Raw genomic sequence first — 15,892 nt, 5'->3', positions numbered from 1 at the left:
ACATTCTACAGCAGATGCTGATATCCAGATAATAATTAAATTAAATTTTCCTTGATCTCATTTTCCCTGACCTTAATCTCAAATTTAGGTTTATGTTTTTAAGTTGATTTCCCTTGAGTGTAAAAATTATTAGAAAATTACATGGACAATAAAATATCATATCTTAATGAATGTTTAACTGTGAGAAAAGAAATCTAATTTATTAATTTCAACAAACAAACAAAAACCAGGAAACTGTCAGAAAGAGAGCACCACAAAGCCCAGAGTTGGAAGCATAGCCATGACACTCTTCAAGTGTCCACAGCTGGGCCTGTTGGCCAAACAATGGCTTCCAACTCCACTGCTCTGTTGCCACATAGTGTCTCTCCTTGCCTGCCTCTGAGCAGGCCCTTCTTATACCCCCTCTGCTATATGTAATATGTGTCTTGCTTCCCTTTGAACTCTGGATAAGCCTGAGTCCTCTAGCCCTAGGTCTAAAACTTTTCATCAGAAAGTAGTAATGGCCTTGGCGTACCAATTCCAAATTCTTGGGAGGCAAAAGCTAATTGAGTTGGATACTCACCCATCATTGTATAACAAGTGTGGATATGTAGCCCTGGTTTGGTAAGAACAGATACACAGGCAGGGAAGATTTGACTGAATTAAACAATCCTGCAAGCCAAAAGACAATTAAAAACATGTTTCAGAGTGGGGAAATATAAAAAGAAAAAAAGAGGAAAAAGTATAAATATGGCCTTTAATTTGATTGTGTGTGTGTAAACATGTGTGTTTCTACACACATACACACACCTCTCTAGACCACATGGATTATGTTTTTTTTCGGGGTTACCATTGGGGTTCAGGGCTGGCACTACAAATCCAAGGCTCCTGGCATCCATTTTCTCCATTTTTTAGCAGAGAGAAATTGAGAGGGGAGGGGGGAAATAGGTAGAGAGAGAGATAGCACCCGCAGACCTGCTTCTCCACTTCTGAAGCTTCCCCTGCTGCAGGTTAGGAGTGGGGGCTTGAACTCGGATCCTTGTGTGGGTCCTTGCATTTAGTACTATGTGCACTTACCCAGGTCATTTTTTCCACCACTGTTTGCTGCCTCAAGGGAATAAGTCGGCTATGGGCTTCAGGTGACCCCAATGAGTGGAGTATCAGAATCAGGCTAAGATAAGATACAGGTGAGGTCTGGTCTTATTCGCTCTCCCCACTACAAGAACTGACCCGGCAGAGTGGACACTCAGTGATTCTTAATGAATAAATGGTTGGAACCTCAACAATTTATCACAAGGACAAGGGTCAGAAATGGATACCTGGAGCTAAAATTGTACCAGGAGGCAAGACTGATAGGAAAGTGACCAGAGGAAATTTGCTGTCCTAGTCATCATCCACAGCTGCCTACCTGCTTTCTATATACATATCTGAGGGTAGAGTGGGAGGGAGCCAGAGCACACTATGTGAAGAGTCAGAGGCAGGGCAGGTATGATGACAGTGACACTAAGGTTATTTTCATGCTTGTTATCTCCTTTATCACTTGAAAGAATTTTGAGGACAAAAACAGTGCCTGAATGGGAGTTGGGCGGTAGCGCAGTGGGTTAAGTGCACGCAAGGACCGGCATAAGGATCCCGGTTTGAGACCCCGGCTCCCCACCTGCAGGGAAGTCACCTCACAGATGGTGAAGCAGGTCTGCAGGTGTCTATCCTTCTCTCCCCCTCTCTGTCCTATCCAACAAGGATGACAACAATGGTAACTACAACAAGAAGACAACTAAGGCAACAAAAGGGAATAAATACTTTTTTTAAAAAAAAAAAAGCAGTGTCTGATTTATTTATCCATTCTCCGAGTTGGTAGTAACAGTACATTCTTCTATGTAGCTGGAATCCCACAAGTACTGAATAAGTTAATACATTAAAATAAAAGAATGGAAAATCTCGATGAATTTAATAACAATTGGGTGGTGTTGCTGAGACAGCACCACTCTGAGTTAATCTTTTCTTTTAGATATAAAGAGAGAGACAGAGAGAGTTAGGGACAACAAAAGCATTGAAACTTCCGCAAGTGGCATAATACACTCATGTGATGTGCTGGGAACTTTCACGCTGGTTGCGAGCCAAGCTGACACCCTCCCCAGTGAGCTGTCTCTCCAGCTCTATATTTCTAGTATAGAAAGTGACCCCCAGCAAGTGTTTCTGTCCTTGAGAACTCAAATGCTTTTGAATAATGTAAGAATGTTGGGGGATAATTGTTTAATTTTTATTCTCTTTCCTTTTAAAATCATTATTTCCACAGATAACTTTTTTGAAGATGATTTTAAAACAATTTTCAAGTTTTTATATCACTGCATTGGAGGAGGCTTCAGTACTATATTATTTTTCCTTCTTTGCATCTGTCTCTGTCTCTGTATCCAAAAAAGAAACAGGTCCAGAAATAATAGAGGTGACTAACAAAACAGATAAGAACTTTAAAATAGATATTTTATAGCCTTAAGGACTTTAAGGAAATCCTGTATATGATCAGAAAAAAAAATATGAAAAATATTGTAAAAGGAACCAAATGGAACTTCTAGAGGTAAAAATGTGATATCTTCAATTAATTTTATTTTTTTAGGCTGTTAACATTTTTAAGATTCATTTTATTTTATAATTAATATAAATTTTATAAAAATATAAATATATGTTATATATAGTAAAGAATAGAGAGAGAGTGTGTGTGTATGTGTGTCTGTGTGTGTGAGATAGAGAGAGAGAGAGGCACTCCAGGAAGTCTAGCATCAAACTTGGACCCTCAGAAAAACAAGTCCTTTATTCCACTAGCTGGAGATGATGTTGAAAATTCAAGAAAAAATATTCTATGGGTTTCGGGAGAGGGTTCATATCCTGGAACATGATGGCAGAGGAGAACCTAGTAGGGGTTGAATTGTTATATGAAACACTGGGAAATGTTACAATGTACAAGCTATTGTATTTTACTATCTACTGTAAACCATTCATCCCCTAATAAAGAAATTTTAAAAAATTGAAGAAAAGAATTCTGGATGAAATTAGATTAACAAAGATATTCTGCTGGTTCCTGTCTCCCCCACAAACTCAGTGAAATACTCTTCTCACTTGAATTCTCTTTACCTCCTCTGAACAAAAGCCAGCTCATGCTTGACTCTTCTCTACCTGCAATGTAAAAGCAAGGACAGAGGGAAGTCAGGGGACTTCTAACCTAACATCTGTGGTGCTCACTGATCATTTGGGGCCACTCCCCATTCTGTAGTTGGGAGAAGGGAGGTCATGTTACTTAGGTGAATATTTTCAAAACTTGCTTTGACTTGAAGTTATTTCTTGACATGGTTTATGTATAGCAGTTTCCAGTGTTGTGAAGCAGTTATTTCATAATCCCTGGTCATTTCCCCTTAGAATTTAGCTGGTAAATTCTAAGAAAAGTGCCCAGGAAGGACTCCTGGTCTCTAATTAGGGATCAGTCTTTTCCCACAGATTGTCATGTTGATATATAGCCACTTGGCTTCTGCCCTTAGGCTGAGCATAAAAATTTTGATGATAGACAATGACTCTCAAAAATGACCTTGGAATATCCCATTCCACTTTGATAGACATATACAGGAAGGGTGAAAATTAACCCATAAAATCTATTTCCCACTTTTCAAAAAGGTTCTTCCACCATCTCTGTTAAGAGCTTGTGTGACTAATAGGCTATAAATAAATGGAACTTTGATGTATTCTACAGTGTGTTGTCTGACTGGAATGGAGATAAGCAAGGCAAATAGACGCCCCTTTCAGAATCATCAGAATCTCTGGTGCTAAAGTTCAGCTAAAGCATATGTGATTTTCCCCAAACCTGTACACATGCAAAGGAAGTCCTTTCAGCTAACCCTTCTGTGTTGACATTAAAGTTTATCTATTTCTATGTCTTCCTTTTATAAGTTATGAGAAAAGTTGAAAACTTATAAAAGCTTGAAAAAAATTAGTGAAGCATCCTCCAAAATGCCATCTGTCTCCATTTCTGACTTTCATGATTATTTACATCAGTAACATACTCACCCATCTCAACTCTCATACAGTGTATAAATGTGTATGTGTGTGTGATCATATATGTGTGTAACAGTAAAATGTTCCTCTCTAGATCTGACTCCCTTCTGCTTATATTCATGTCACCAGGGCCACTGTGTACTGCCATTAGCTGCTATGCTTATTATTATTTATTATTAAAACATCTATCTTCAGATTCAAATTGATGCCAATGTATTGGGTTTTCAGAAAAATCATGACTCATTTTTGCATAGCAAAACACAGACTAATATGCCATGATTTTTCCGACCACTGAATATACTCTTATTTCCCTACTTTACCTTTCTACTCACTCAAATGGTGACATGCACTGCTGTGTCCCAGTGACATGTCAAGGCAGGGTGTCCCACTCAGGCTTACCAGGAACGATGGAAGTTGCTTAGAATTTTTAAAACTAATAAACGGGGTTTGAAGGAAGGAATGTTCACTCACATTGTTTAGAATTACTAACACAGGTTAATTTCTTTTTTAGCAGGCTGATTTTGAGTCTGTTTTGAAAACTACTTTAGAATTTCTGCACACAATGGATCCCTGATTACTTGCTCTAGTGTCTTGTTGCCCCTTAGAATATCATTTTCCCCCTCATTATTGCACAGATATTGCCATAGTGCATGATGTTGGCTAGTGCTTCTCTAGATCTATCTGCCAATTTCTAGCAAGTGCATAATGGACAGAGTAGAAGCTAAATAAATGATGTCATGTGGAATCATCTAGTCACACCCAAGAATCAAAGTCTCACTTCGATTGGTTCATCAAAAAAGTCAGTGATATAAAAGCAAAACAAAAACAAAAAGGAAGTGATTCCAGATTAAAAGGGTTCAAAGAAATAGCAAACATACATAAGATAGCAAATTAATTTTTTTGTATTTATTTTATTTTAGTGAGTGAGAAAGATACAGAGAGAAAAACACAAAAAAGAAAGACCAAATCACTGCTCTGCTCTGGTTTATGGTGGTGTCCAGAATTGAAAACTGTGACCTCAGTGCCTCAGGCATGAAAGTCTTTTGCATAACCATTATGCTGTTTCCCCAGCCCAAAATAGCAATTTTAAATGGATGTTAGAAAACAGAACAATAATAGTTATTTAAAAAATGGAAAGAAAATCAGAAATGTCAGTAAAATTATGCACCTTTATCACCTGAAAATTTCTCAGTAATAATAATGATATTATTGTCTATAAGGATAATAATGATATTACTGTCTATAAGGATAATGCTTTTAGCACGTGCAAGATGAAACAGTGGAAAGACTTCAGCTTACCTTTTAAAAGGGTTCAGCACAAAGAAAAATCAAAAGTAGAAAAAATGGTAGCGGTTGTTGATGGTATTTGAGAGTTCATGTTATTATTTTGTAAACTTTCCCATATTTTAAAAATCTTTCATAATAAATAGTGAAGGATAAAACACACGGAAATCAATTTGACATCCAAACTTGTCTATGCTGACATAATTTGAATATAAGATAATGAGTACAACTGACTGGAAAAAATTTCAAATATATAAAACTCATGAGTTCATAAGAGCCCAAAATGGATGACTAAATCAACACTTCCCTGTTTATCATTGAATTTTGCTGTAATACAAACTTGTCTTCTGGAAGCTAATAGGTTAAAGAAAAGAATCAAGTATTTGTTCTATCCAAACTTCATTTCAGGGCGCCAGATACTGTACATGTGGAAAAACTTCTGTATAAAAGAAGTATGGCAATAAACACAGAAGGAATAATATCATTAGGACAGGAAATTACAAATCTGCAACCTATGTTGTAATAAATGATGTAAGTGATGGCCATCATCATTTAATAAAATCCTAACATATTATGTGAGGAGATTTTACTATTAATTAATGTTATATGCGAGGTGCTGAAACCATGACATTAAAGCTTTAACGCGAAACTTCACATGTGTCTCAAAACTTAATCATTTAAACACTACTTTAGCCCAGGTGATATTATGATACCTTCTTGATACCTTATGATAGCACCATTGACATCTTCTCGCCAAACGTATTTCTCTTGAATCATATCACCTCTCTAGCTCTAACGACTATCTTTTAGGGATAAAGGAACAACTTAAACAATGAGCAAGTGGAAGTAATCAGTGAAATCCAGAAAAAAAAAAAGGAAAGAAAGATTAAAAGAGACTAAGTGCAGGGGCCAGTTGAGCACACATGCTGCAATGCACAGTGACCTTGGTTCAAGCCTATGGTCCCCCCACCTGCAGTGGGGAAGCTTCATGAGTGGTGAAATAGGGCTGTGGGTGCATCTCTTTATTTCTCCCTCATTATCTCTCCCTCCCCTCTCAATTTCTCTCTGCCTCTACTCAATAATAAATATTTTAAAATAGAGGGAGAAACTAATTACAATGTATGACCTTGTTTGGATACTAATTTGAATGAACCTAAGGCAAAAAGACCCTTTTCAGACTGTCAGAGACACTGTTACTGACTCCCAGAAATAACCATGTTGACCCCAAAATATTATGGGAGTTTCCCATGAAATCCACTTTTTAGTGCTATGGAAAAGTTCCCAATAGTCTGAATTTTGAGACAATGAACTCATCTTGAATTCATTCATTCATCCATTCACTCACTTATTCAGTCAGTCTGTTCTGAGGTCATACTATGTACTACATCTTGTGGAGAAAGAAAACGGAGAAGACATGAAGGGTGTCTTGTAAGATGCTGGTGAGAGGCAACACATGCGTCCATCCCTTCACACTAGGCTTCTGGGGAAAAGTTTTGTGGAAAGAATAAGCCTACCAAAGCTCAAAGTAGGAGGGGCTAGGTGAGGCTTTTTAAGAGGATTATGAGCTAAGTCTTACATTTGGGTAGGCCTATTGGATAGAAATTGGGGAAGTAAATTTTTCTGTTATCAAAAGCATCCTGCTATAGCAATGAGATCATAAATTTTATCCTATTTTTCCCTTTTTTCCCCTTTTCAAAAGACACAAACATTAACATCCTTCCTTTCTTTGTTTCCTGTTCTTCCTCTGGCAATGATATTATTTTCTAAAGTGCCTGGAAAAATAAGTCCTTACCTTGATTTATTTGTCCTTTCTATGAACATCTACTACTCATTCACTAGGCCTGCCTAAATAAATACACTAGCTCTTCTCCCAGTGCAGGCCTCAGAGGCCAGATCTTAAACTAACTGCCATCCTGTAAAGATTAGATTAGCCAATTGTTGGACTTTCAGAACATTTTATTTCCTGCTGGCTAATAACAACTACAGGCCCTGTTAGTGGTGTGGGAAAAGCAGTCTCCATTCTCTGGGACTCATGGGAAAACATTGTCTAATGGAATTGCATGAGCCCTACAAGCCCGTGTCTTTTTTTCAAACCCTTTCCCTCTGTGCCCATAAAGTCTACAGAGTAAATCCTTATTAAACTGATAGCAATTACTATTCCCCAGCCAACTAAATGTCCAATTAGTCTTTAATAAAAACAGCACCTAGTACAGTGCCCAACAGAGAAAGGTATTTAACAAACCCTTTATTGCCCAATTCATTTAACTTGGGTGACCTAGATAATATTTATACAATTTGCTTCTAAAATAAACATTACCCATGAGTTGAATATAAAAGGATTGTCTTTATGAAGTCCCTTATTATAAGAAACACTCATCTAAAGTTGGAAAGCGAAGATAACAATCTTTCTGTTCTTAAATTGTCTCTGCCAAGAGCAGGAAATGGCCACCCTTCTTCTTTCTTCTTCTTCTTCTCCTCCTCCTTCTCCTCCCTTTTCTCCTTCTCCTCCTCCTCCTACTTCTCTCTCTCTCTCTTTTTTTTTCCAATTGACCAACAGTTGTTATTGTTGTCATTGCTGCTATTGTTGCTGTTTAGGACAGAGAGAAATTGAGATGGGAAGACAGAGGGGGAGAGAAAGATAGGCACCTGCAGACCTGCTTCACCACTTGTGAAGCGAACCCCCCCTGCAGGTGGGGAGCGGGGGGTTGGTAAGTCAATGTTTATTCCTTTATTGTTGAGGAAACATTGACTTCCAAGGCTATTGTTGTCAAAGGGGTACAGTTTCACATCTCTCCAAGATACACTTTGCTCTCTGCCAAATTATTTTTATATTCTAAATGTAGACTCTGTTTAGGGTGAATCTCATGTGAGTTTACTTCCTCAGTGCAATTCCTGACCACCTTATTTCTGGGTGTGCAGGAGGATAGACAGACAGACAGACCAAGACATTTGGGGCACAGGAATAACCTCTGAGCCTGTGTAACCACTGTGTCTCTCTCTGTCAGTTTGAGCTCACGGTCCATGGTGACAGCTGGGAACATTCTAGGCTGCCCTCATTTTAGGACCAGTCTTCCTTGAGTGGTAGAGTAGGACAACCCAGCTTCCCTTACTGTTGCTGCCTTATAGTGAAGTTAAGGTCCTTGAGAAGTATTGGCCTTTCCCCTCACCCCATTTTGCAAAGGACTCAAAAGATTCTCTCCTTGAAGTAGTCAAGGTAATCAATGTACATCTCTTTAGTTAATAAAGATTTGCTATGCCTAGTACAATATGCTTTTTTCTTATTCTAGTATTACTGAGCTGAAAAAATTTTGTTTATAGGAATATTGGTTTTTTTGTGGTTTTATTGTTTGTTTTTTTGTTTATTGATCTTACCAAAGCACTGCCCAGCTCTGGTGCAAGAGACTAAGCCTAGGATCTCAGAGCCTCAAGCATGAGAGTCTTTCTGCCTCATCATTATGCTATCCCCCCACCCTAGGGTGTTTGTTATCCCAAGGGGACATTTTCACATTTCCCCAAGATCAGTATCAGTACACTTCACCATCAATCAAACCATCATCTTATTCTACCATTGGGAAGTAGATCTGTAACCTCTCTTTAATAACCTTCCCTTCATCCTTCTGAAGCTTCAGAATCTTCGGTAAAGACTGTTGTCACCCTGCATCGTCCTTTTCTTAGAGCCAAACAGTGAATAAGATCATCCAGTACTCATTCTCCTTCTGGCATATATCATTTACCATGATACCCTCCAGTTCCACCCATGTTGTAGCCAAGGAGAATATGTCATCATTTCTTACAGTTGTGTCATATTCAGTTGTGTATATCTGCCACAATAATCTTGCTGGACATTCATTGTTGGACAGTTGGGTTGTTTCTAAATGTTTCCTATTACAAATCCCACCACCATAAACATAGGTGTGCATAGATATATTTTTAAAGATTTTATTTATTTATTAGTGAGGAAGATAGGAGGAGAGAGAAAGAACCAGACATCACTCTGGCACATGTGCTGCTGGGGATCGAACTCAGGACCTCATGCTTGAGAGTCCAAAGCTTTATCACTGCGCCACCTCCTGAACCACAACATAGATATTTTTGAATGTGGTTTTTGTGTTGTAGATAGATACCTAGAAAAGGAATTGTTAGGTTAAATGTACTACAAATTATTTTAAGGTTTTCCCCCACCCCTGCACATGGTAATAAGCACACTGCCTTCCTTCTACTACTACTACTGTCTGCCTTGAATGTGTATGTTAAGTGGTGCTATTCTTCTGGAGTGGTACATTTGTGCACATTTACAGCAGAACAGTATCTGCAATCCCCTAGTTCTTTAGGAGTTGACTCTCTGCGTGGTGACAAAAGTAAGTCATTTTTTATTATTGCTGATTTAATAATGATCGACAAGATTATGGGATAAGAGGGGTACAATTCCACACAATTCCAGCCACCAGAGTTCTGTATCCCACCCCCTCTATTGGACCAAAATTATTTATGGGGTGTAAAATGTAAGAGGTTTGTCTTCTGTAATTGCTTCTCTACTGAACATGAGCATTGACAGGTCAATCCATATCCCCAGCCTGTTTCTGTCTTTCCCTAGTGGGGTAGGCCTCTGGGGAGGTGTGGTTCCAGGACACATTGGTAAGGTCATCTGCCCAGGGAAGTTAGCTTGATGTCATGGTAGCATCTTCAATTTGGTGACTGAAAAACATTAAGATATAAAGCAGAACAAATTTTTTAATAATCAGGAACCTAAAAGTAAGAATATATCAGATAAGATTTGGAGGTCTTCATATTGGAAAAAGCTAGGAAGCCTATTTTAGGCATATTCCAAGGAGCCCACGACTTTACTAATTTGTGCCTGAGCCTAAGAGCTAACATGCAGGTAGGCTAAGAGTATAGTTTGGGAAGATGGTGTCAGAGTTCGGAATTGACCTAGAAATCTGGATCAGGGTAGAGAATAGCTCCCACATATGGAAAAGTGTATAAATACCATCAACTGTAAGCCCCATTGATCTAACTTAGTGCCCATGTCTATTCATATTTAGCCCAGGACCTTGTGTAACCTCTGTATCCATTTAAGTCTGAGCTTGCATTCCCTCATCACAGCTAGGGAAATTCTAGGCTGTATTCAGGATCAGTCTTCCTAGAGTGGCAGAATGTTGATCTAGCTTCCCTTCGAAGACTAGGCAGTTTCTACCATTGTTGTTTTACATTGAAGGCAAGATCCTGTAGAGGCCCACCATTTGAGAAGCAGCATTCTATGTGTAAAAGAACATGGAATTTGGAATTAAGAGTTCAGAGTTTAAATCTCAGCTATGTTACTCTGAACAATTCCATTAAGGATTATGTGCCTCACTTTCCAAAGCCCTTAAACTGGAATGTCCCCCATCTTTTAGTAAATGTTTGTAATGATGAAATAGGCTACTCTGCCTAATACTGTATTTCACTGCTTATAAAACACAGCATAATGGATAGAGGATTTAACATCAGAACAATATGGCCTATCTACATAATCCTTGTTTTGCCTGAAAGATCCCCACCCATTCCATTCCTTTGATCTATCTTCTTTCTGCCCTCAGAACCCTCTCTGCCTCCAGGGTATTAATTAATCCCACAAGTTAAAACCCTCACAACAGTTGCTAAGGAAGTTTCTACCTTCCCAGCCCCCTTTTGCCTTTCTCCACCCCCTTCCTAGCCATTTCTGTTTCCGACTTGCCACTTTCGGGTCTATCTTATAAAAGCGTTTTCTCTCTGATCATTGCATTGCTACTGTACTACGAGTTCGAGTCATCTCTCCTGCATTGCTGAGTGAGTAGCAGCCCAGGCTGGCTCCGGTTGAGTTCTCTCCAACCCAGAGAGTACACGCCCAGGAAGAGGCACCCCCACACTAGCCCAACAATAATATATATGGAGCAGGCAGTGGTGCACCTGGTTAAGTGCTCACATTACAGTGCACAAAGATCCAGGTTCAAGCCCCTGCTTTCCACCTGCAGGGGTAAAGCCTCATGGTGGTGAAGTAAAACTGCAGGTGAGCTTCTCTGTCTCTCTTCCTCTCTATCTCTTCCTCCCCTCTCAATTTCTCTCTGTCTCTATCAGATAAAAAAATTAAAAATATATAGGTATATGCATATCTCTATCTACATTTAAAATATACATAGCAGTTTTCAAAGAATTAGAAGTTTCCTGCCTCATGAGAAGAACTCTGCATTATCTGTTGGCATTGAATTCTGGAGAGTTGAAGGCAGGTAAGCTCAGCAAAAAAAAAAAGAGTCTGGATATAGTACATGGGTTTGTGCCTGGGCAAGGAGTTTCACATCTTTTTTTTTTTAATATTTATTTATTCCCTTTTCTTGCCCTTGTTTTTATTGTTGTAGTTATTACTGTTGTTGTTATTGATGTCATTGTTGTTGGATAGAACAGAGAGAAATGGAGAGAGGAGGGGAAGACAGAGAGGGGGAGAGAAAGATAGACACCGGCAGACCTGCTTCACTGGCTGTGAAGCGACTCCCCTGCAGATGGGGAGCCGGGGACGCGAACTGGGATCCTTATGCCGGTCCTTACACTTTGCACCAACTGCGCTTAACCTTCTGCGCTACTGCCCAACTCCCGAGTTTCACATCTTTAAGTAGAGAGTAACACCAGACTAAGACCTTTATCAGACCAGGCTTGCTAACTATATCCTGCATCTAGGGGAGTCCCAGCAGGCATGAGATTTATTTGGTTAGAAATAAAATGATTTCTGTCCATTTTGCTCTAAGTGCTAGTAGCTCCCAGCATGCTCACCAAATGGCTGTATTTTGTGTGTGCTGACACAGAAGAATAGCACTTCCCCATAGCATACCACCAGATGGTAATTGGATTCTAATAATAGAACAAAATACTGAGAATTCCCACTGCTTGGCTAGGTTTTAACTGACGTGACAGTGGAGAGCAACCCTCTACTGTGTGCCCACTTGGGGAGGGAGCTGTGAAGAGCTGGGCCTGCTGAGTGCTTCCCAGAACACTGCAGGATGAAAAGCCACTGGCCAGTCAGTCCCCAGACTTCCTGGTTTCTCTGTCTGCATTGACTCCAGATAACAGTTAACCCTTCTTCTGTGGCCCTGTTGAAAACAGTCCTCTGTAACCAGCAATTTCCCAGTAGGAAGGAGGCAATTCCCTTCCCTACCACCACACTCACAATACAGCCCGAGCACTAGGAAGGTCACTGAAATAACACAAATAGTACCAGGATGGAATTTAAAAAATTTTATTCTTAATTTATATTTCCAAAAAAGTATGATTTAGTTGCATGGACATAATGCAAGCTGCAACACCTCTCAATGTATCTGCAGTTTTCTGGGGGCTTTTCTCAGGGAAGTCACTCAGTACAAGTGAGTCCTAGGAAACATAGATTTTCCTGGGGGAAATAAAATCAGCTGATCACTATAACCTCTGTTCTTCAGAGATCATTTCTAAAAATAGGCCTAAAAGGAGAAGATAGATCACTAGACACTAGATTAGGGGCCACTTCCTAAAGAATCATCAAGACAGTGTTACAGCTCTTTTAGAATTTGTCTAGCAGGTCTTCTGGTCTCTACCAGAAGGACTCACCCCAAAGAAAAAAAAAGAATTATCACAACAAAGGTACCCATGATAGTCACCTTATTGTCCTATGGAACAATGCTATACACCAATATTTACTCACAATAAGGTAAGAGACAAAAAACAACAGGTCATCAACTCAAGACCTGAGGCCTCTAATATACCTAGTTTATATTATTATTACTGTTATTTTGTTGTTATTAGCCAGAACACTACTTTGCCCGGCCCTATGGTAATGAGATTGAACCTGAGGCTTCCTCTTTTGCATAACAACTATTCCTCTGACCATTCTAGTTTTCGGTAAGATTCAGAAGGTTGCAGCAAAAAAAAAAAATTCTTTGATTGCTTTGTTTCCTCTACATTTCCTTCTCTTCCTAGATCCCTATTTTAGTTATATTTGGAGATGAATGGAGACAATTTGACTGGATTTTGGAAACAGTGATAATTACAAAACATCTGTGACCACAGCTAAACCTCCTAATCACATAAACAATCGGCCCTGCTCAGCTGAGAACATGAGGCCCAAGAAGTGTGTCTCTTTGGAATAAAGAGATCTTTCTTTTTTTAAAAAATGTATATTTATTTATTGATTGATTCCCTTTTGTTGCCCTTGTTGTTTTATTGTTGTAGTTATTGTTATTGATGTCGTTGTTGTTGGATATGACAGAGAGAAATGGAGAGAGGAGGGGAAGACAGAGAGGGGAGAGAAAGTTAGACATCTGCGGACCTGCTTCACTGCTTGTGAAGCAACTCCCTGCAGGTGGGTTGCTGGGAGCTCAAACTGGGATCCTTAGGCTGGTCCTTGCACTTTGTGCAATATGCGAAGAGATGTTTCTAACTTGGGTGTCAGAGATGAGGGCATTTTAGATTTTAATTCAGTAGGAAAATTAAAGTGCTCAAGCTCAAGACCCTCATAAAGGTTCTTGAAAAGATGAACGTTGCCAGCAACATGGACAGCTTCTGTCTCAAAAGCCACTGCTGATTTGTACCAAACAGTTCTCTCCTGTGTTCCTAATTCCACCAGTAGCTTGAGGTCTCTGACCACTCTGAGCCACTGATGGTTTTAGAAACCTAATACTGTCAGTATGGTCATGTTATTTGCAAGATGCTGATTCAGTCCAGTCTTCCACCAGGCTTTCAAAATATGGGGAAAAAAAGAAGGGATTAGGTGATGGCACATAAAGGAGGGCTCATACATGACCAATCTTGAGGGTCTGGGGAAAACTTCAAGATCAGCAGGGCTGTTCTGCCTGTCTCTCCCCTGTCCCAACTCTCTTTGTGTCTATCAGAAAAAAAAATAGGTAAAAAAAAAAAACAAAACCCAGAAACATTGACTATAAGGAACATTGGAGTCACTGTGCAGGCAGTGAACCCAGTGATAAACTTAGTGACAAAATTAATTAATTAATTGATTGATTAATTAAATAGAGTTAAGGAGCCTATTAATTAATTAGTTAATTAATTGATTACTTAAACAGAGTTAAAGAGCCTATTGAGAGCAGTGGGGTCATGCAGACAAATCATCCTAGCAAAAATCCTGATGGAAAAAGGGGGAAGAATTATATATCATTTATAATTACATGAAAAATTGGGGCCTACCTGCCCTACTAGAGAAAGGTAGAAATAGGCTGGGGGTATGAATCCACTTGCCAATGCCCATGTCCAGTGAAGAAGCAATTACAGAAGCCAGTGGCCTTCCACCTTCAGCATCCCATAAAGAATTTTGGCTCATATTCTCAGCAGGGGAGAAATAAAAGGGGGGAAGATAACCAGAGGCTCTGAACTCCATCAGGACCCAGAGAAAGAAAAGGGGAAAAGGAGGACCATTCAGAAGTAGAAGTAGGTGTAGGTGTGACTTGGGAAGGAAAAGAAGATGGGATAAAAAAAAAAAAAACGGGGTGGATATACACAAATATAGACAGGTAGTTGTAGACTTAATAGTTGACCCATATCTGCAACCATGGGAGAACTTATGTAGCCTCCAGTGTAGGGAAAAGGGATCCAGAACTCTAGTGGTTGAAACAGTGTTGAAACAGTACCCTGTTATCTTATAATTTTGTAAATCATCATTAAATCAATAATAAAATTTTAAAAAATAATAAAAGAAAAATTGGAGCCCGAATTACTACTGAAATTTCTCAGATGGGAGGTGGGGTCTAATAATGTGGGGTCCCATCTTCCAAGTAGGTGCTTCTCAGAGCTCACCAGAAGTCACTGACGTTCTCAACAGTTTCTGGAACTTACCAGTGCTCTGGGTAGCGGAGTGAATAGTTTCTGAAGGGGCTGAACTTTTGCTATAATCTGCCTAGATTTTTTTTTTCATAAAAAACTCTTTTCATACCTGTGGATATATTTCTTATACAAGCAATGACGATTTACATTTATACAGCAGTCTTTAGGCTTGTGAAAATCTTCCAACATTCTTCTCTTCCTTTAAAAAAATTTTTTTAATAATTTTAACTGTTTTATTTATTTATTTTAAACATTGTATTTTAATGAAGAGGGATCTAGAAAGAAAGACACATAGAAAACAAAAACAGAAACAGAGCACTGCTCATCTCTGGCTTGTGGTGCTGGGGATTGAATCTAGAACCTCAGAGCCTCAAGCATGAAAGTCTTTTGGAGAACAATTACACTATCTCTCCAGGATCCTCATTTTCATTTATATTTACAACAACTCAGGGTCAGGAAAGCCAAGAGTCTTCTAGGCAAGACTTCTCCTTCTCCTCCTTTTTCTTTCTTTTTTTCTCTTCAGAACCCACCCTGTCTTCCTTAGTCTGACAAGATGACAGTCCTTTGAAATGCTGGTTTATACTAAAGGTAAAAATGGTCCCAACATGTGGATGGGGCAGTAATGGGTTAAGTGCACATGGCGCCAAACCCAAGGACCAGCATAAGGATCCCCTGGCTCCCCCTTTGCAGGGGGATCAACTCACAAGTAGTGAAGCAGGTCTGCCGGTATATATATCTTTCTCTCCCCCATCTGTCTTACCCTCCTCTCTTGATTTCT

General features: G+C 39.3%; 1 protein-coding gene and 1 non-coding gene across 2 annotated transcripts in view; one reads left to right on the top strand and one right to left on the bottom strand.

Moving 5' to 3' along the window:
- LOC132533385 (uncharacterized) overlaps positions 1–15,892 on the bottom strand; it is an 81,570-nt gene that overhangs the window by 52,058 nt on the left and 13,620 nt on the right. The window lies entirely within an intron of this gene.
- On the top strand, positions 12,829–12,891 carry LOC132533613 (U7 small nuclear RNA). The gene has a single exon (XR_009545474.1). It is a non-coding gene; the product is annotated as a U7 small nuclear RNA (small nuclear RNA).

The sequence above is a fragment of the Erinaceus europaeus genome, chromosome 16 (genome assembly GCF_950295315.1).
Source record: "Erinaceus europaeus chromosome 16, mEriEur2.1, whole genome shotgun sequence".
In the NCBI taxonomy this organism is placed as follows: domain Eukaryota; kingdom Metazoa; phylum Chordata; class Mammalia; order Eulipotyphla; family Erinaceidae; genus Erinaceus; species Erinaceus europaeus.
This window is presented reverse-complemented; position numbering and strand designations above follow the sequence as displayed.